Genomic DNA, 21,199 nt, shown 5'->3' on the forward strand with positions numbered 1-21,199 from the left:
GGGCCCATCTCCTACCTGTCCTCCCACCCTCCACCAAGGCCCAAGCTGATCCCACTTTGGGGGGCCATTTTATGCCCGCCCCAAAGGTGGTTCTCCTTTCACACCACTTTGTCTTTCTACTGTGGGGAAGACTTCCACAAAGCTGAAGCACTTGGGATTGGAGCTGCCAATGGCCACAGCCACAGTCCACCTGCACCCAAACTGCCAAATACCACACACACTCTTCCACCACTACATAAAATAACACAACTCACATCACCGTTTTTGACAGCAATTGTGTTTGGGTGATTCTCTGATGTGAAGTGAGTTGTGTTATTTTTGTGTAGTAGACTGCTTTTATGCCCTGTTGTGCCCTCCTACTGTGTAACCTAAAACAGTTAAAGAAATAAAGTCTTTTTGACAGCAATTGTGTTTTGGGTGATTCTTTAATGTGAAGTGAGTTGTGTTTTTTTTATGTGTGTAAGATAGTGTTGGCATGCCCTTTGGTGTGCCCCCCTGCTGTGTTACCTAAAGCTGTTCAAGAAATAAAGTGTTTTTGACAAGAATTGTGGTTTTGTGATTCTTTAATGTGAAGTGAGACATGTTATTTTTGTGTAGGGGAATGCTGGAATGCCCTTTGGTGTGCCCCCCTGCTATGTAACCCATAGCTGTTAAAGAAATAAAGTGTTTTTGACAGGAAATGCGTTTTTGTGATTCTCTGATGTTAAGTGAGTTGTGTTATTTTTCTGTGTGGGGGACTGCTGGTGTAATGTGTCACAATGCTTTGCCTACCTGTACTTTGAAAGTGAGAAAATATTTTTAAAAAAAACTTTATTCACTGTGTGTTTGTGATTTATTCTCTGTTGTGCAGTTGGTTCCCATCATAGGGAACAATGGGGCTGGCTGGCCAGCCATCTCTGTAGGTGGTGGGGGAATTTGGGGGAGGGTGTTTGTGGTTCAGGTTCTCTTTCACAGGGACAAGCTCACACTCAGGAGTGTGCCCACCATTGTGGCACCCCTGGGCTGTGCATAATTGCCCTGGGAAAGAGATTTTAAAAGTTCCCATCACAGGGAACAATGGGGGACGGCTGGCCAGCCTGCTCCTGGGGTAGTGGCTGGTGTGGGAATGTTGGGGAGGGTGTCTTTGGGTCAGTGTGGGGCTGTGGGGGTGGATTTAAAAGGGGGACTGTTCCTGTGGCCATAGATGCCACATTCTGTGGGTTCCTGCTGTGGGAGATTTTCCCATAACAGGAATCAATAGAAAGTGGCTGGCCACAGGACAGGGGAGGTTAGGTTTTGGGGAGAGTGTGTGTGGTATTAGGCAGTTTGGGGAGGGTGTGTGTGGTATTTGGCACTTCACATCAGAGAATCACCCAAACACAATTGCTGTCAAAAACGGTGATGTGAGTTGTGTTATTTTATGTAGTGGTGGGAGGGTGTGTGTGGTATTTGGCAGTTTGGGTGCAGGTGAACTGTGGCTGTGGCCATTGGCAGCTCCAATCCTATGTGCCCACAGTAGAAAGACAAAGTGGTGTGGCAGGAGAACCACCTTTGGGGGGGCATAAAATGGCCCCCCAAAGTGGGATCAGCTTGGTCCTTGGTGGAGGGTGGGAGGACAGGTAGGAGATGGGCCCCTGAAGGTGGCAAAATGCCACCCCTAGCCAGACAAGCCTCTCTTATTTCCCCCATAGGAAATAATGGAGAAAGGGGGGGCTAAGAGCAGCATCTTTGGGACGCCATAAAATAGCCCCCCAAAGTGGGAGCAGCTTGGGCCTTGGTAGAGCATGAGAGGACAGGTGGCAGATGGGCACCTGAAGTTTGGGGGCATTTTGCATGCAAAATGCCACCCCTAGCCAGACAAGCCTGTCTTATTTCCCACGTAGGGAATAGTGGAGTGGATGTGGATGGGGCACCTTCTTTGGGAGGCCGTAAAATGGCCCCCCAAAGTGGAATCTGCCTGAAACTCGGTGGAGGGTGGGAGGACAGGTGGGAGCAAGTCTCCGGAAAGTTGGTTGCATTTTGCTTGCAAAATGCCACCCCAAGTCACCTAGAAAGATGACTTGTTTTTCCCCATAGAGAACCATGGAGAGTGTAGGAGGATGGGGGCACCTTATTTGGAGGGGACATAACATGGCCCCCCCAAAGTCCAATCTTTCTGAAACTTGGAGGGTAGTTAGAAGAGAGTTAGGAGAAGGGCCCCACCAAGTTTGGTGTGATTCGGACCGAAAATGCCCCCCCAGACTCCCAGAAATCCAGGAGAAGGTTTTCTCTATGAAAACAATGGCCAAATCGTTTCGGCAGTCTCTGTTTCAGTATTACCAAAATTTTTCGGTATTCAGAAAAAGTTTCCGTAATATTGAAAAAAACCCAAACGGCCCTGATTCGGTATTTTTAACCTAATCAGAATACCGAATTGCACACCCTACTTAATATAGGTATATCTACATCTTGACTTGGTGGTTTGGTAGCCATTCTTTCTCCCTGGATGATTCTGGTAAATGTACTTCTGTGAGAGAGAATGGATATCTCTTGGTATTTTTGTGCATATGACGGCACCAGCTTAGGAGTCAAGAGAGAAGGCAGAAGTACAACTCACACACATAACTGTAAAAATAAGGGCATAGTTTTATTTAACCTTGGATGGGAATGGCTACGCAATGGGGAATATAAAAGCAAGTGAAGACAAGTTAAGGCAGCAAGTGGGTAGATGCTACTATCTAGTAGTAATGGGAAAACCCTTTCCATATTTCATTAATTAAATGGTATCCTATGAAACACAAATGGAAGATATATCTTCCTCACCGCCCCCTTTCCTTCCTTGGATGTCCCAAGAAGTTGGTGTTGTGAATTGTAGGAGGTCCATGGACAAAATTCCATGGGTCATAGGGGGTCTGCAATGTATTCAAGCAACAGAAACTCCACCAATGATCTTAAGATGACTGGGGAGGAGAGATGTTATTTGACCTTCAGTAGCTCAAGTAACAGGGCCTTCTCAAGCTAAAACATATTTTCCCTGTCCCTACCAAACTGGAAATTGTGCCTCTTCCCAAATTTGCTTGTTAATGAACTTCTCTGACACAGTATATCATAGCCTTGTTGGGCTTTCCATATATAAGATTTGTAATTTAACACACACAAGAACAAAAGATATATTAATGAGCATGGAAGGATAGCACTTAACATCACTGGAAAGTTAAGCTGGTTTAAAGTCTCTGATTTTAGTCTCTACCAGACTGAGACCAGTGTTTTTAGTGTCATATAAATATAGTGTCATATAAATGTATAAATCAAGGCTTGCCTTGTTGTTATATTTAGTAAGTGTCATTAGAGCCAAAGAAACTAAATAAATTATTACATTAAGTGAAAAGCAATTTGGTTCCATCTCTCTCTCTTTTAAAAAAAATCAGTTTCCCACTGCAACCATGGTTTTCCAGCACACCTGGTGGGAATATATCACAGCAGATGCAGCCAAATTAAGATTAATAGAAGAAGTAAGGTTTCTAGCAATAACATTGATAAAGAGAGCCAAATTGGTATGTCAGTTCCACCAAGCCATCTAATCCATCCATAGTTCACTTGCCTAGCTCTTTCAAGAGTCTCTAAAATACCAACAAGTGGACTCTCTGACACACAGCTAGAGGACTCAGAGAGATTACTTTCCCTCACTGGACTGTTTAGACTTTCTACTGAAGATTCGCATTGGACCAGGTGAACAAGAGCTGCCTGCTCATTGCTAAAGTGACTGTGCATTGGGTTGGCTTTTAATCTGCTTTCATGTCCAATGCTACTTGGAAACACTGTACAATGCTGGGACCAAGAAATGCACTGAGTCCTGAGCTAACAACTAAGAGCTAAACACAAGGACGCTCACATGAAGAGGTTCACCATGTTAGCTGGGAAGCTGAGTTTTAAAAGAGATCTGAAGGCCTAGAAGGGAAGATGAAACTGACAGAGGCTGAATCCACATTACCTTGGCATGTCCTGGTGTTGCACTAAATGTTTGTAAACACCCGGAAGTATAGCGTCTTTCTAGCACGATTCAGAAATCGTGCTTGAAAGGCGCTATACTTCCGGGTGTTTAGCAAACATTTAGTGCAACACCAGGACATGCCGAGGTAATGTGGATTCAGCCAGAGTCTTCAGGAGGCAAAGGTGAAATAAACAAACTCTCTGAGGAGCGATCTTTGCTGGCTCTGTAGAGAGGGGAAACTGACAAAGCCTTCCGATCTCTTTTAAAACTCAGCTCTCTGGCTAACATTGCGATTCCCTTCATGTGCGTATTCTCATGTAATTCATCTCTTGTAGCTTAGCTCTGTGTTTGTGGTATAGGTGTTACTGGCTTGTAATCAGAGGATCACATTACTGATTCTTCCATTCTCTGCAAAGCTGTATCTAGTTCTTCCTATATTACAAACAAGTTGTTTAAGAAGTGAAAAGTATCGAACAGGAGTTACCCCTGGACAGCCCAAACAGAGACTGCTTGATAAAACCGAGGTCTTGTCTGTGGACTTGTTCTGTCTCCCTGGACAGAAATGTGAACCATCAGAACCAGAAGTAAAAAAATGTGATCATAGTCAAGTCAGAGGTCAAGTCTGGTACAGCAACTACAGTTCCTGAGGTCAGAGGCTTATGCCAGCAGGAGGTCACTTCCTCTATAGCAAGTAGCAGTGGGCAGAGATCAAGCCTGCAGCAGCAATCGGTCCAGGAAGCATGCAGAGAAGAGGTAGATCTTTCCACATCAATGAAGTAACTAGGCTAATTATTCATTACAGGAAAGCAAGCATAACACATTTTAAAGATTTGTTGTCTACGTTGTATCTCATCCAAGATACACCTGTTACTAGACATGGGCACGGACCGCATTATGGACCAAAAAAACCCACAACTGCCTGATCATCTGTTCACAATACGGCAGTTCGTGAGGGTCCATGGCCAATGAACCAGCATTCATTGGAAGCCCGGTTCATTGCATTCGCCCGTGGTTCATGAAGCCAGACAGTCAGGCACCATCAATCAATTCCCTTGGAAATGGAGCTGGGGGAATGCCTGAACTCTGTCTGCACTCCTTCTGTCGCCCTGGAAACCTGAATAGAAGCCCAGCTTACCTTGATCGGCAGGTCTTCCTTCCAACCATGGAGCTGCAAATTGGTTACAATTGGTTACATGGGGGAAGACACCCAGGGGAGGGAGGGGGGAGGGGGGTGTTCTGTAGCCATGGGCACTCCAATCTTATCCCTGGCAGGTCTGACGGCCAACACCTTGTACACTGGGCCAATGCCAACTGGTAGCTCTAATTGTATCGAGTGGGTGTTTCCTGGGGGCCTCAGATTGGAGAGGGTATAACTCCAAGATCCCTATTGCAATCTTGACCAAACGTGGATGCTGGCTGGAGGAGAGCCTGCAAAACACTCCCTGTGAATATGGGCTCTCTAAGTGCAATGGGGGCCACTCCGACGGCCATGAACCATGAACCGCGAACCGGTTTGGTAACGGGAAATGTTTGTTATGGTTAATTTGTTTGGGTTCATCTGCGAAACCACAAACCACAGGTTTGTTAATTTTTTTTGGTCCGTGCCCATGTCTACCTGTTACCCCATCCTGCTTACACAATGCCATAGTTCTTTGCACAACTCAAATCCTCAAGATCAGTCCCAGGGCAATGCAGTCAAAAGAGTAAAAGAACACTTTGAATATAGTTTTCTGACAAAGACCAAAAGCAATTTAAGGTTGACAAATGTATTGGCTCCAAGGTTTTGTCACTACTGAAATACCAAATAGAAAATGAATAAGGTGTGCCCAGATTCAGACGCCAAAAAGTCATCTTAGAATTTATAGATATTTGGGGTTTCTAAACCCTCTGGAGCTTTCCTTCTTCATCTTTTTAAAAAATTGTCCCATTAAACACTAACATGCATTCTTTTCCATTCTCTTGTCTGACTACAAGTTGCATAGTCTGAAATGGTAGTATTACTTGTCATGATAGGTTTGATAGCTCACACATCACTGAAATTGAAACTTTTTTTCTAAATGCACTTCTTACACAAAAGACAAACCAGGGGGGAGGTGGGGGGTGATGACAAAGCACCTTTGATTGATTTTTATTTTTCACTAGTGGATGCTGGTGTCAAACCTGGTCTATTTTATTTTTTTAAGTGCACGGTCAATGACTCCAGGTGTCAAGAGAGCTATTTGACTTTTCAATTGCCATCTCAAATTCAAGAAGAATTTTGTCTCAGGCTTTGTCTTAAATGTCATATAGTTGACTGCACTGCTTTTACCAGTGGTTATTAGCAAATAAAGGATCCCATGGCCTCAGACTGGGATAGCTACATAGAACTGGATCTACCTTGAATCGACACTTGGGTCTACCTTTTCAAAACATCAAAAATAAATGGATTTTAAATTGGGATGTTATTAATACAAATTTATAATCAATTAGTATGAAAATATACAAGGTAGTGACAAAAATACACAGAACACAGCATTGAACAAATCCTTTAAATATTTTAAATGAATCTGAACTCAATCAATCAAAGTTTCAAATCAATCAAGAATCTGAACTTTTCTTAATTTCAATTTTTCTTCTGCCATTTTTCTATGCAATTTTGTATCAGCCCCAACGAAATATTTAAAATTAGGGTTCAGCTTATAAAACTGGGGAAGGTCCATGGCTCAGTGGTAAAGTTTTTCCTTTGCTCAAGTTCAGTCCCAGGTATCTCCTGTTAAAAGGATGAAATTGCAAAAGACCTCATCTGAGATACTGGAGAGATTCTGCTAGCCCCAAAACAGTGATCTTGATAGACCAAAGATCCGGAGCACTATGAGGCAGCTTCATGTATCATGTGTTAGCAGTAGACTCCAGATAGGAAAAAAAAGTATTATTTCATATAATTAATAAATGATTTGTTGTCCTGTGGAATTCACTACCACAAGATAGGGTGATAGCCACTAACAGTTGCCATCCTCAGCAGAGTTAATACGCTCCTAAGTCTATTGAAGTCAATAGGTTTAGCATGTTGTAATTCTGCTTAGGATGACAGTGTTGGCAGCTATCACCATTTCTTGTGGCAGTGAATTACACAGGCCAACAAGTCAATTATTAATGGTATGAAGTTTTAAAAAGAGCATGAGCAGTTTTATAGAAAATATGTCTATCGCGGAATGGGATCTTGTTCAGAGGCACCCCCCCCACACACACACACATTTGTCATACACTGAGGAGCAGCCAGAAGGTGACGGCTGTTGCCTGTAGCCCTTGTTTGTGGGCTTCACAGGGGGATGTGACTGGCCACTGTTGCAACAGGATGCTGAACTAGATGGATCATTAGTCTGATATTCGGCTCTTGTGCTTTTTAGTACATATGAAGTTATAATGTTGGAGCGTTATAAATGTTTTGTTATAGTTCACATTAGAAGAAATGTTGAGGCCATACATACCAAGCCCCATGTTGAGCTGAAAGGCAATGTGTAAGTGGCGGCCTGATTTGTAAGTGAGCACAATATATATATGGTTGTGTAATATAAATGCTGCTTATATGGCATGGAAGCTATCCTGTGGCTTCTTGCTTTGCTTTTTATAATAGGGGTGGAATTTGGGATCAGATGCAGATATGTGACAATTTCTATCGATTGTCCCTCCCTCAAGCCATTCTTCATGGTCCCCTATCACCTGGGGAAGGATTTAATAGAAATGAGTGGGTTGCTTTGGCAGCAAAAGTCCATGCCACTAATGGAAAATTTAGTCTGGATCTAACCCATTAAGACTGCAGTCCTAAGATCACTTTACCTAGGAATAAGCAAGGGGCAGCCAGATTTTTCAGTAGAAAGATGATTTTCATAGAGTTTTGAGAGAGATCTGTTGTTATATATACGTCAAACTGATGTTATGACGAGTAACCTCTCTATATCAATTAATGTAATTTATATACAGACATTCCTCCTGCAGATTTTCAGTTTGGTACTATGTTTTATTTCACAGACAAAAAAAAAAGTTTTTGTACAGCATGGCTGAAATAAATTCCATGACATCTCATCTTGGACCAGCCTATTAGTAACTAATAATATGACAATGCATACATCAAGTTTATTTCTGCTTTTAAATACATGATATTTATCTTTTGGAAGGCACTTGTTTTCAAAAACGAGAATAACGCATAAAGGCAATTGCTCTTTCTGTTATTTTACTAATGTTTATCGATCCAGTAAATTTCCAAAAGAAGGATTCTAATTGGAGTCGGTGTGCTTTTCTGTCAGTTTTTTTAAAGTAATGAAAATGAGCACAATAAGGAAACAGTGTGTGAAATTGCTTTTTTGGGTTTTCTTCTTGCAAATACATAATTTGAAATAATGCAACCCCCCCCCCCCCCCCACATAATCAAAGAAAGCCACATGTTTCGGAAGAGGGAGTTGGGAGGGATGAATAGCTGTAGGAATGCATAATTGATAGCATTATATTAGTAGAGTTTGGCTGAAATGTATCAGCATGGACTTTAAAAGTAATAAAACATTTAGGGGGAAAGCTAATCATTCAAATGAGTGAGGAAAAATGAAATGAATGGAAAATTCAGGTGAAAAGCCCAATGGCTTTCTGCTCAAGATTTGGAAATCTCTTATCTAAGGGAATCATTAAATTCTGGCTGTATTCAAAGAATTGTCCACTTCTCATTTATATTCCTCCATAGCCCTGTTAAGCCATTGAAACTTTAGTACTCTCCAAGCATACAACAGAGAACATTTATACCTATCTTTCCCTGGATGTCTACATGTACAAAAATATGCAGAAAACATTCTGGATATACAAATGTATGTCCATATGAATGTAACATCATATATGCGCCTTCTTGGAAACCAGCACCTTACAATGTTCGTGATCTCATATGCAAAGCCTACAAATGCACACTTGTACATGTGCATAGAACCCTGCAGACTTTCATCTGTATATCTTTGTATCTAAGAGTAGAGTTATCCCATTTGCCCCTATGTGTGTGGCACTGTATACACTTTGGGCAGGACTCACAAGGATATGCACAGTTGCTGGGGAATGCATCAAGTTGTGAGGCATGAGTGTACTGCATGAGAAAAAGTTGAGATTTAGTTTGTTTTAAAAAATTATAATTATCTGTTGTGATCCAAAGTGCTGTTTCACATTATGACCGAAGAGCCAAGGAAAAAGCTGCCAGTTTCCAAGCATGTCAGAAACAAACAAACAAAAACTCAGCAGCTGAAGTAAAAACTGAGGAGAAAAAGAAATGGAATTGGGTGGGGGAACTTGCTATGGAGGAAAAATATGGATTCGGATGTAAGATCTTCCCAGTTTTCTTTTGTTTATACATATGCTCCTGTTTTGTAATTAAATAACCTAAACATACCTGCCTTTGTCCCACTTTTTATTTAATTCTCCTCCTGGCAGCAGAGTTTGGAGATGCACGCAAGATAACAGTTCTCTAGGGGTGTGGATAACAGCGGGGGGGGGGAGCCCAAAATACACACAGAAATCACTGATTCATCTCATTAAAGTGACTTCCAGAAAGGCAGAACATATTTGGGAAGCAAGGCTATAACAAGCCTTTTGTTTCATTTCTTACCTGCACAGTGGCTGCACAGGCAGGCCAGTAAGTGCATCCAGCAGCATCTAGTTTTCCCTTACAGCAAGTATGTCTGCACTCATTCAACTAACTGGATCCAAAGAGGAGAGACTGAGGCCTCTCATTACGTCTGTGGTGGGAAGGGGACATGTGCAGTGTGCATGTGTGCATTTTTTCTTCAGTGTTGGCAATGGCAATGGCATTGTGTAGGCTTATAGGGCTAAGGAAGATCGCTGTAGTGCTGTGGCGCAGAGTGGTAAGCTGCAGTACTGCAACCCAAGCTCTGCTCGCGATCTGAGTTTGATCCTGACGGAAGCCGGGTTCAGGTAGCCGGCTCAAGGTTGACTCAGCCTTCCATCCTTCCGAGGTCGGTAAAATGAATACCCAGTTTCCTAGAGGTAAATGTAGATGACTGGGGAAGGCACTCCGTAACAAAAAGTCTGCCAAGAAAACATTGTGATGCGATGTTCCCCCATGGGTCAGTAATGACTCGGTGCTTGCACAGGGGTCTACTTTTACCTTTAGGCTCACAGGGAACAAATTGCAAAAGGTTTTCTTTGCAACATGGAGGGGAGCAGCAGATGACATAATGTCATTGGTACTGCCATTGTTACCCCTTTCTGAGCATTTTTACGCACAATGCAAGAAAGACTAGCAACATCCATGTGGGTTTGAGGAGGGAGGGGTCTCCTTCAGCCTCCAAGCTCCTGGCTGCCACAAAACCTCATGTTATGCAGATGAGGGTGAAAATTGGAAAGAAAAAACAATTATTAAAGGAGAGCCACAATGAGGCATTCCCAGGCATGTGGAACTGATTCATGCCCATTCAGTGGCCATCTGCTGCTGCTGTCCTTCACCAAAGTACCATGGTGCTAGGGACACCATTGTGGCTAAAGAAAGACTCCAAATATTTAGTGTGGAAGAGGATACAGGGGAAAGTGAAGTACCTCCTGCAAGTCCTGGTATATGAAAAGAATTAGCATAGCATTTGAAGGGCTATGCGAGAATTCTTTCTCCCTGTTGTGCTCCTTTTTTATTCACTAAGATTTTTTTCCATGTGGATGTTAAAAAGTGTGCCTTTTCTCACCATTGTACCAGCTTAGGATTCCACCATCTCATTCGGCTGCATTTGCAGCCCTGGGTTTAGATGTTGAAAAAAAGGATGTGATGAGATTGCCAGGAGTTTGGTGAATTCTAGTTCCCAGGGCTCCTAATATCCCTCATTGTTACCCCAAGTATCACCTCAGTAAATCTGGGAAAGGGTAGTATGGGTGGCTCCAGTAAGTCTGGAAAAGGGTAGTATGGATGGCTCCAGGGGACAAGTAGTTCAAAATGGATTAATGTAGGAGTGGGACAGATCCGGATCCAATTCAACTATTGAGGGGGGGGGGCATAAATCTGTTATCATTTTGAACTGTGCCCTTCACTAAAGGAAGCAGGCTGTAGTCTCAGGAGAGTCTGGAGTGGGAGAAGGAATGGTAAAGATATGTGTATCACATAACAAAGGAGAAAAAAGGGAAGGGGTCTTTTAAATTCCATGGCAATTTTGTCATTTTCTTCTAAAAGATCTATATATCTTGCAACAGTATAGTTAGTGGGAAGCCCAGAAAAATTTACATAAGTAAGTTGTTTTTCATCGTTTTTGGAAATCAAAAAATAGAAAATGCCAGAACACAACACCAACATGTCACATCTGTTGTGACTATCACTTATGATAGATGTTGACTACAACCCAGAATTTCACATGCACAGCCTTGATAAATGTATGCAACTGGAAGGAAAGGAATAAGCCTAGTTAAAAATTAATCTGGAGAATGAGCCAAGCAAACTGGGTTTTGATTCCTTCGATGAGTGTCTTGCATAACCCTTTCCTGCATGGACTCTCTAAGTCAAGGATAGCTTCCTTAAGTAAAGCCATTTTTCCATGTATAAAGACACCTGAGAAATGCTGCATTTTTTTCAGATGGGTTGAGGAAATGATGGTATAGTGTACTGTCCTGGTCCTCCCCCACTGTGAGGTAGATTCCCCCCCCCCAAGTCGGAAGAATGAGACAGACACAGGTCTTTGGAATTAAGGGCTGCTTTATTAAATACAATCTGGTGGTACAAGTCAAGCCACGGGGTCACTACAGGACCTCCACCTTGACCTGTCTGGGCAAGCCCCACTGCCCTGGGCGTGAGCCATTCATGGAATGGCCTAGACCCGGCCGGCCAGGCAAAGAGTTCCCCACCTCAAGCTCCTAAAGCCTCAGCCGTACAGCATGAGGGAAGGACTTGCTCCTGGGGTTCCCTGAAGGCGGTCTGACAGTTGGTGGCAGCCGTGAAGCATACCATCCCTCCTGACAGACCCCATTCCCCCCCTATGGGGAATCGCCATGAGGGTGCTCACCGGCCCGCTCCCTATATCCCCAACTTTCTCCTGCCAGGATGGCCTAACAGGTGGGGGGGACCTTTTGGGAGGCTGTTTCTTAGTATGCTGCTTGCCCTTGGCACGGCCTGTGCCCTTTCTGGATGCCATCCCCCCAAAACACAATAGGGCAGAGAATTGACTACTGAGCATCACCACCCTCTATATGTTAATGTGTCTATTAGGTATTATGCTACCAAAAAGGAATGAAGAGAAACTTCCAACCGCAGTGCTACCCAGCAAATGCACTAACAAGGCAGCTGCCTCACAGATTAATGTGGGAAGAGAGGATGACTCCTTATAAGGTCCCCCAATGTGCCTGTAAGGAAAATCAGCAGCCACACCTAAAATGGCCACTACCATAAAATGACGGCCGAGTACGCACCTGCACTAAAATGCCAGCCCCTAACAACGTCGCCACCAAGCAATGCAAAGGCTTGGGCCCACTGTGCCTCACTGGGCACTGAAACTGCACAGGCTTGCACAGATACTCGTAAGCCCCCTGCAAATAAAGCCAGCAAGATACCCCCCGGCAACAGCTGAAGAAGTTGGGATGGGAAGGAAGGAGACACAGCAACCCGACTGATCCCCACGCCCCACTAAAAACCACCCCCGCAGACCCATAAGCACGACTGCGCAAGCAAACCATTCCCAAGAGGGAATACAAGTGGATATGCCCTGTACGCCGTCCCGAACGCTGCCGAGTGCCCAACAGCAAAGCCGTTGCAAAAACCCGAGAAGCAGGCAGCAGACACCGCTCCTCAGCTCTCGTCTGCGAGGCTTCCTCCGTGCGAAGGCAGAACAGGAGCTCAGAAAAATACCTCCTGCTCCGCCTATCGCACGGAGAAACTGTAGCCGATGGGGGTGGAGACGCCTGATTCAGCGTCTGACTCCACCCCCCCCAGCAGATCCCGGATGCCAGGAAGGAGGGAGGTCTGTCTCTTCCTCCTTCTGCGGGGGCAAACTTTGCCCCCCAGCTAAGCCTCAGAAGGCAGCTGGGAAGGGGGCGCATTTTCCCTCTAAAACCCATGAGGTTGTTTGCTGGGGCTGGGAAGCCTTTGGTAGCATGCATCTGGGTATAACTTGAATTCCTTTAGTCCCACCCTTAAAGAACATATATGTAGTTAGTTTATTACTCAGGCCAAGATTAAGTAGATGAAAAGCAGAGGCCCATGTCTCCTTTAAAATGAAATGGCACTAGAAGCTAAGTTCAAAAAGTTAACAGCAGATTTATTCAACAGGCAGGATTGGTATGTAGATAAGCAGGGAAAGGAAATTTTGTTTGTTGAACAGAATAATTCACAAATATGAGGCACAATAGTCTTCTTAATGCTTAGTTTCAAATATATACAGTTCCTAAAAGTGAGAGGTTGGTAGTTGCAGACTTAAGTTGCTTTAAGCAAAGTTCCTTCATTGATTTCACTTCACAGCTTAGGTTTTCTGACTTTAACACCGCTCCTTTTATTCCAGACTCAGGGTACTCCACAAAGCTAAAAAAAACCTTGCCAGACACTGGGCAGGAATTATTCTACTAAAGACATAACCCTGATCATCTGGCTGAAGGGGAGTCTTCTTACTACCCACTTCTTCTGCCAACCACATGGTCCCAGTTATATCTTGTCTGAGTAAAATTAGGGCTGGCTTTCCCACATTAGTTCAACAGCTAAAAGCCAAATTTTGTCCTCCTTTTCCTCACACAGAGGAATCCCAGTCTGATTCTCACTGGTCAGATTCCAAGTTTCAACTCTCTCCTGACAACTCTGTCAGCACCAATTTGTTACATTCTCACTGGCCAATCATGGAGAGGGGGGAGCAGCATGTCAATCATCCTCCCTTCAGGCAGTTGCTTTAAACCTTTACCTTCCACTCGCTAGATGCAGTATTTGGTAATCCTTGCATTTAAAACCCATTCCATCACAGAGGGCTTCTATTCCTTTCTCCCAAACTTCCGAGCACTGCCCCTTACTTCATGTGGCCAAATGCATAATGACACTCAAAATGGCAACTCAATATCCCTAAAGATTTCTGCTCATCAACCCAGGTTTATTTATTAAAATATTTGTATCCTACCTTTCCTATCCTCAACCAGTATTACAAAGACTGGTGTGTGAACCAGAATGCATAAAAATATTTAAAATAATAAAAATACAAAGATTAGAATGAGAAGAACTCTTTGATCAAAAAACATCTTTGCCTATCGTGGCCAGGAACAAAACATGTTTGAGCTGTAGCAGATCTCATGAACTTCAGGAAAGGGATATTCAAAAGAAAGCCCTGGGAAAATTTAAGCAGGTGGATGGGCTAATACTGGGAGAGACTGTATAGCGAAGAATTCAGCTGGAAGGTGTGGCTTTTTTCTTCCATCCCTTTTCCTCACTCCTTCCAGAGCAAAGGTAAACAGCCTTTAAACATTTCTTGAACATTCTATCTTTGTATTTTACCACTTTCAGGCATATGGTGGACGGTCATGAAGGATACAGCTTTAGATTGGCTCCTCCACCAACACTCCCATTCTAGAATGCCCTCTTACTCCTTCCAAATGGCACTGGACATGTTTTGGTTCCAGGGACATATCTTTTTATTTCCACTTCAAGGTAAAGGTAGTTCCCTGTGAAAGCACTGAGTCATTACTGACCCATGGGGCAGGATGTCGCATCACAACGTTTTCTTGGCAGACTTTTGTTACTGGGTGGTTTGCCATTGCCTTCCCCAGTCATCTACACTTTACTCCCAGGTAACTGGGTACTCATTTTATCGACCTTGGAAGGATGGAAGGCTGAGTCAACCTTGAGCCAGCTACCTGAACCCATGTTCTGCCAGGATCAGACTTAGGTTATGAGCAGAGCTTGGGCTGCAGTACTGCGGCTTACCACTCAGCGCATTCCCACTTGCTTTTAGTTAATTTTTGAATTATTCTGATCAGTTGTTGTTTCTTAAAGTTCTACAGGTTGAGCTGTTTCAATTTGGTTTTAGCAACTGCTTGCTCTATTGGTTTTTTCCCATTTGTGTTAATGTTGATCTGCAAGATTTGATATATTTTTTTAATTGTACACTGCCATATACATTTTTAGTGGAGAGATGGTATAAAACTTTCCAAATAAATAAATATATCAGATTTATTTATTTTAGTACATTCTTATCTTGCACAACTTCCAAGGAGCTCACGGCAGCAGACATCATTCACCTCTCCACCATTTTATCCTCCTAACATCTCAGTGAGGTAGATTAGGCTGAGAGAGAGTGACTGGCTCAAGATCACCCAGCAAGCTTCATGACAGAGCAGAGATTTGAAATTGGTTTTCCCCAATCCTAGTACAACACTCTAACCACTAGTACAACACTCTTAACCACTACACCATACCACTTCCCACTGCCTATACTTGTGACTCACTAATTTGAACTCAGACCACTAGCTATACCTAGGTTCTTGACTACACCTTGGTTTTCCAAGAAGGGAGCTGCCACATCTCCCCTTGAAGAATTCTCTCTCTCTCCCTACCATAAAATTGGAAGTATTCTCTGCCTGATTCTGGGGCCATTGATTTGGAGCAGGAAGCATGGAGATACTGCAATTGACGGACCTAATCCCTTTGGTGCATTGGGGCCAAACATTATGCTTGACAAGTTGACGATTTCTGGCAGCATCCCAGTGGCAATCATAATATAATCTGGTCTGACAATGAGGTTGTTAAATGATCAAATATGGATTTAATCTCTTTCCAAGGTCATTCAGTCTTGAGCAAGATTAAGATAGGGAGGGTGTGAATATCTTCAGTGTCCCATTAAGAAGTGCGTGTATCTACTCTTGCATATAGGTGCTTTAAACAAGTGGGAAGATTGTGGTATGGGGGTGGTATGTCCATGAAAAAAAGCAGACTGTGCTATAGCAACAACTATTAAATCTCCATTACACTGTCTGAATAAGGACAGCTAAATCATATATAATTCTGATTCAGAAATTGCAAAAAATTGCAAAACCAATTTTATTGAAGCGAGCCCAGTACTCATTAATACGTTTGGCAAAGGCTAACATGCAAGAAATCCATCCATAGTATTATTATCATCTTTTAAATACATGAGGGTAAAGGCTATATTAATTCACAGAACCATGGATACCAGGGTATTTAACTATAAGTATGTGACAAGTATTAGATCCAATTTGCCATTTGACCAGGGGCCAAGGTAACGTTTTCACCAATCTGCTGATATAGCTGAGTTCCTCTGAGCAGTCTGTGTGGTAAATTCGACATGAATTGAAGCTCTATAAAGCAAATAGAGTCAGAGAGAGATTGTGTGTGCAAGAAATTATAGTATTCCAACCTTCATGCAATAAAACGATCAATGGGCAGTGGGCCCTGCTGAAGCAGCAGCTTCTGCAGCCAGAAATGAAGCGTCAAGATCAAATGTGACCCTGGAAATCTTTTGTGGAAAAGGAAATCTTACATTCCAAACAAATTCACACTACGAATGAGGCAATTCTGCTTTACCAATCATGAGTAGAGATGGGCACAAACAGCAATATGAACTTTAAAAAGCTGCGAACAGCCCAATTAGCTGTTCGTGAACAAGCTGTTCATGAGGCCCCATTCTAAATGAACAGGTGGTTGTTGCAAGCCTCGTTCGTTACTGTTCGTTGCTGTTCATCAAGCCAGACAATCTGGCACCTGCAATCAATTCCCTTGGCAACCGGAGGCAGGGACTACCTGAACTCTGTCTGAACTCCTGCTGTTGCCCTGGAAACCCCAATCTAAGCCCAATTTAGCTTGATAGGCAGGTTTTCCTTTCAAGTGTGGAGCTCTAAATTTGTTACAAGGAAGCAAAGAGCAGGGGGGAGGGGGGCTCCCAGCTCTGGTTTTGCAGACAGTGAGGAGGAGAGAGTTGCTATTGGCATTTTGAGAGAGAGACAGGGAGAGTGCATTGGAGCTTGAATTTTCTTTGTGTGTGGTGGGATAGGAATCTACCTCTGCAAGTTCCAGGGCTGCTGCCAGGCTCTGGGCCAAGCTATTATTTATTAATGGTACCTTTCCTGCTGCCTGCTCAGGTAAGGTTTCTGCGAGTGGTGCGGTAGGGATCTTGATGGCTGGAGGAGAGCCTGCTGGCCCCCAGGAACAACAAACAATGAACAACGAACAACGAACATGTTCGTGAAGAGGTCATGTTCGTCAATGTTCATTGGTCATTGTTCGTGGATGGCAATGAACAATGAACACCATGTTTGAGGGTTTTTTTTCCTGTTCGTGCCCATGTCTATTCCTGAGTCAAGTTAAAATGTTTCTTTGCAATACATGAAACTCTGCGGCAAATGTTATCCAGCATTCAGCACTGAAGTATCCACTGAAATTTCACCTGAAGCAAAATGAAGTTGGTTCTTAGGAATTACAGGGAAGGACAGAACAGTTTCGGTAAGTCTAGCAGAATTTCTCATTCTTACTGAATTTTCCTAAAACAAAATCCGAAGCATGTTTGGATAGTCTCCCTTGAATGGAACATCTAAGGAATGCTGTAGGAAGCTGAAATAACTTGGATAAAAATCAGTAAATTTCCCCCCAGAGTATTTCACACAATACCTCTTATCAGCACTGGACATCTAATAAGACTCTCTTCAGATTTGAGACCAGGGCTGCCAAGCCCCCAGTGGGAGCAGGGAATCCCCCAGGTCTTGTTGCCCACCACTGGAAGTGGTGATGGAAAAAAGTTAAAAAGAAAAATAAGGCTTCATCTACTTACAGTACATTCTTACCAGAGAGTTCTGGCAATTCCTAAAGCTAATCAGAAGAAACAAAGGCTAGCTCTAGGAACTGTTCTGTGGTAAAGCCAGAAGTTCTTACCACAGTTTCGAGTAGATCTGGGAATGGCCAATGCTCTGTAGTAAGAACTTCCTGTAAGTAAATGAGGCCTTATTTTTCTTTTTAATTTTCTCCTGGGGTGTGCCCCCTACCACAACCCTTCTGCTAGTTGCCTGGCAGCCCTATTCAACATTGTTCTAAAAGGCAGCTATTAAGGCCTTGAATCAACAGAGACTGTCATTGGGATCCAGCCAGAGTTTCAGGCTACTAGAAGGGACCAGAGAAGCAGAGCCCTAAAGATGGGTGGGGACTGAGAAACAGGTGATTGCACTTATGATAGCCAAGCCCTTGAAAATTGCATGTGGGACAGCTTCGAATTGCCATTTATATCTATAACAAGTGGGGATGCTCAAGGACTTGCAGAGGGCATCTGATTTTTGCCTCCCCCACCATGTCCTTTTCCCCTAACCCAGCCCCCATAGTCTTTCCTCTTTTTCCTGCTTACTTCTTCCCACCCACCTTTGTCTGCCCCCTATCTTCTCCTCCTCCCCACCAGGTGTCTCTCCCCTATGGTGCAGTTGTGTGGTGCCAGCAGAGCTGGTCCCACTTGCATGGTGGGAAACAAGCAAGGACTCACTAGGGGTACTTCACTTTTCCCTGTATCCTCTTCCTACGGTTCCCAGTGGTGTGCTATCTCCTGGGGTGTCTTGGGGCTCAATGATAGCGAGGACTCCTCAAAAGAAGAGGAGCCCTGCGCAGTCAGCTCTGACTCAGCAGAAGCTGGCAAGCTAGGAGAGAAGCTGCAGGTCAATCAAAGTTTACAGCCAGGAGCTGGGGCAGAGCCACCAACACCCACACCCTCCAGTTCTGATGCAACAGGCCAGCTCTGCCAGTCATTTCCAGCCCTCCCAGATCACTCACACCCTTAGAGCGCTGCAGATGGAATCATAAACTAGAGTTGCAGGAGAGATGCCACAGTGCATGCCTTCTGGCCCGATGCCTGCTGTTAGCTGATAGCAACAGTGAGCAGCAGGGTAAACCCCAAGTAACTGGTGGCAAACACAGCCCTTCTGCACAGGACTATCAAAACAGCCAAAGGGAACACTTGGGAGTGAAAGCAACATGTTGGGATTCCTCTGCCATTGCAATTGCTGCATCAGACCCTTCCTGGTTTCCCATGACTCTCTGGACCATGCTTTGGCCTTTCCTAGACAATGTTCTCAGATCTACCAGTAATTGACCTTCAGACCTCCAGACCTTGCTATTTGGACCAACCCTCAAGTCTTGACTCCATGCCCTGACTTTGGAATGGACTTTAACCACTCTGCTTGGGTTGACCTCTTGGCCTGGCCCACAACACAGGGTTTGCTCCATTGTTGCCAAGTAGGCCCCCTCCCCTGCTTTGAAGCCTGCTATGAACTGTGTTAAAGTTTCCTGCATTACTGTTTCACAGCTGCACAAAGACTGCTTTGCACGTGTGTGTTCTGATACACGTGTCAGTTTCCTGCCTGCGTGTCAATTACCTTGCTGCTGCAATAGACTGTGTAGTTTACTGACCCCATGTTTGGTTAACTGCACAAAGGACTCTTTTCCTGGGCAACCCTGCCCAGACCTGTATCTGGATTTCCCAGTGTGTGTTTGGACTTTCTTACAAGTGTGCCTCGTGCCTGCATTGCCATCTGCCACGGACCGTGCCTGTTCCCTGCCTTGGACTGTGTTTTAAAGTGTTGTTTCCCCTGCCTCCATGGAAGCCTGCCTCATATGGGCCCAAGCCGCTGCTAGCAGCCGGGCGCCTGCCGGGGAAACCTCCAGCGAGCCTGGCTAGGCGCTCCCTGGTCAGTTCCCGCCTGGAGCCTCCCGCGGGCCGGTCCCCGAGCTTGCCCTCGCTACCGGGCAGCCTGCTATCCAGCCCCAGCTATGCCCAGCCGGCATCCATGTTCTCAGGCAGCCAGAAGACCCTGGGAAGAAGACTGCTTTGAGAAGCCATTTCGGCGAAGCGGGCACACCACGTCCGCAGCGAGAGCCCCTTGCCCCGCTCTGCATATCTTAGGAGCCGCCCCGGAGAAGGAACTAAGTGCCGACCATCCCAAGCACTTAGAGAATGCATCTCAAAGAAACCTCCGCATTCCAGAAGCTGATGACATCAGGACAAGCCCTGTCCGCTGGAACATCCTTTCAGCCCACTTGGATTTCCCCCTCCCTCTTTTGTCCCCTCTTCCTGAGGTGTCACTTATCACAATCTGATTACCAAAGTGGCCCATCCAAGCCATTCAGTAGCCCATTAGACCCTTTGTTTTAATCTGTGAGAACCACCAAGTACAGCACCAGCCCCAGGGTACGTTTTGGGGTATTTAAGCTGGTCTCCCAGACCACTCGGTGCCTCGGCCATTCCCTATCCAGACTTCCTTGCTGTCCGTCTGTGGTCCCAGTGCTGGCATTGGGCCACCCTCGCTGCCGTGTCTCTGCTTCGCTCCAGGATTGTGAGTATTTCCCTTACCATCGTTGGGAACCCGCTAATGCGAATGTCTCTGTATTTCCTACTCTGTATTTCTTAGACCTTGTGTGTTCCTTGTATGATTGTGCAAGCTAGGCTTACGCCACACTCAATACACGTGTTTGGAACTTATTTGTTGTCTGCCTCTTTTTCACTAGAGTGTCTGGGATCGGGACCTCCGTATACATAGGTTATGATCCTCGCTTAATATTAAAGTTACAGACTGCTATAGCTAATTCCCCATTATAATAAAAGAGCAGTTCTGGTAACAGTTTACTGGTGGAGAATGCGGGCATAACCCAGTTCGTGTGAACGCACGTGAGTCGACACGCGTGTCTTCAGCGAACTGACTTAGAGGAAAATTTTCCAGACCTCAGTGTAAAGAGCGCAATTTAGCTTAGGGAATTAAAAGTGTGAGTGTGTGTGGCTCTAGTGAGCATTTCTATCTTGTGGGTTGGCTTTTCCCCATTTCCTCCTTCAGCCAGCTTTGGACTACTTGCCTTTTGTGGTGCACCGCGAGGCCCTCCAGCCGTTATAACCGGTGTACTGTGGGTGAGGACCTCTGAACTGGTGAAGTTCCTGGCCACCTTCCGGGCCGCCTAAACGCGTCTATGTGGGTGGGATCCCAGAAGTAGGCTCTCTCTCTATATATATATCCTGAAGCAGCACATATAAAATTCTCTTCCGCCCTCCCCCGTCTCTCCTAAGCCCGTCCAAACTCCCGTTCCTGCCAGCACTTAGGCTTCAATCCCCGCTCCGGAGGAAACGTGAGGGGATCGATAGTCTGTTCGTTCAGTCAGTTTAGCTTTGGGAATCTGAAGCCAGGTTCCTGAAGCCCCGCCGCAGCCGGCCGCACAGTGCTTAAGAGTTTTAAGTTAGACTCTTGAGCGCTTTTCGCCTGAGAGTTTTAAGGTAGACTCTTGGGCGCCTTTCCGCTTGCGAGTTTTAA

The sequence above is a fragment of the Eublepharis macularius genome, chromosome 5, assembly GCF_028583425.1.
Source record: "Eublepharis macularius isolate TG4126 chromosome 5, MPM_Emac_v1.0, whole genome shotgun sequence".
In the NCBI taxonomy this organism is placed as follows: domain Eukaryota; kingdom Metazoa; phylum Chordata; class Lepidosauria; order Squamata; family Eublepharidae; genus Eublepharis; species Eublepharis macularius.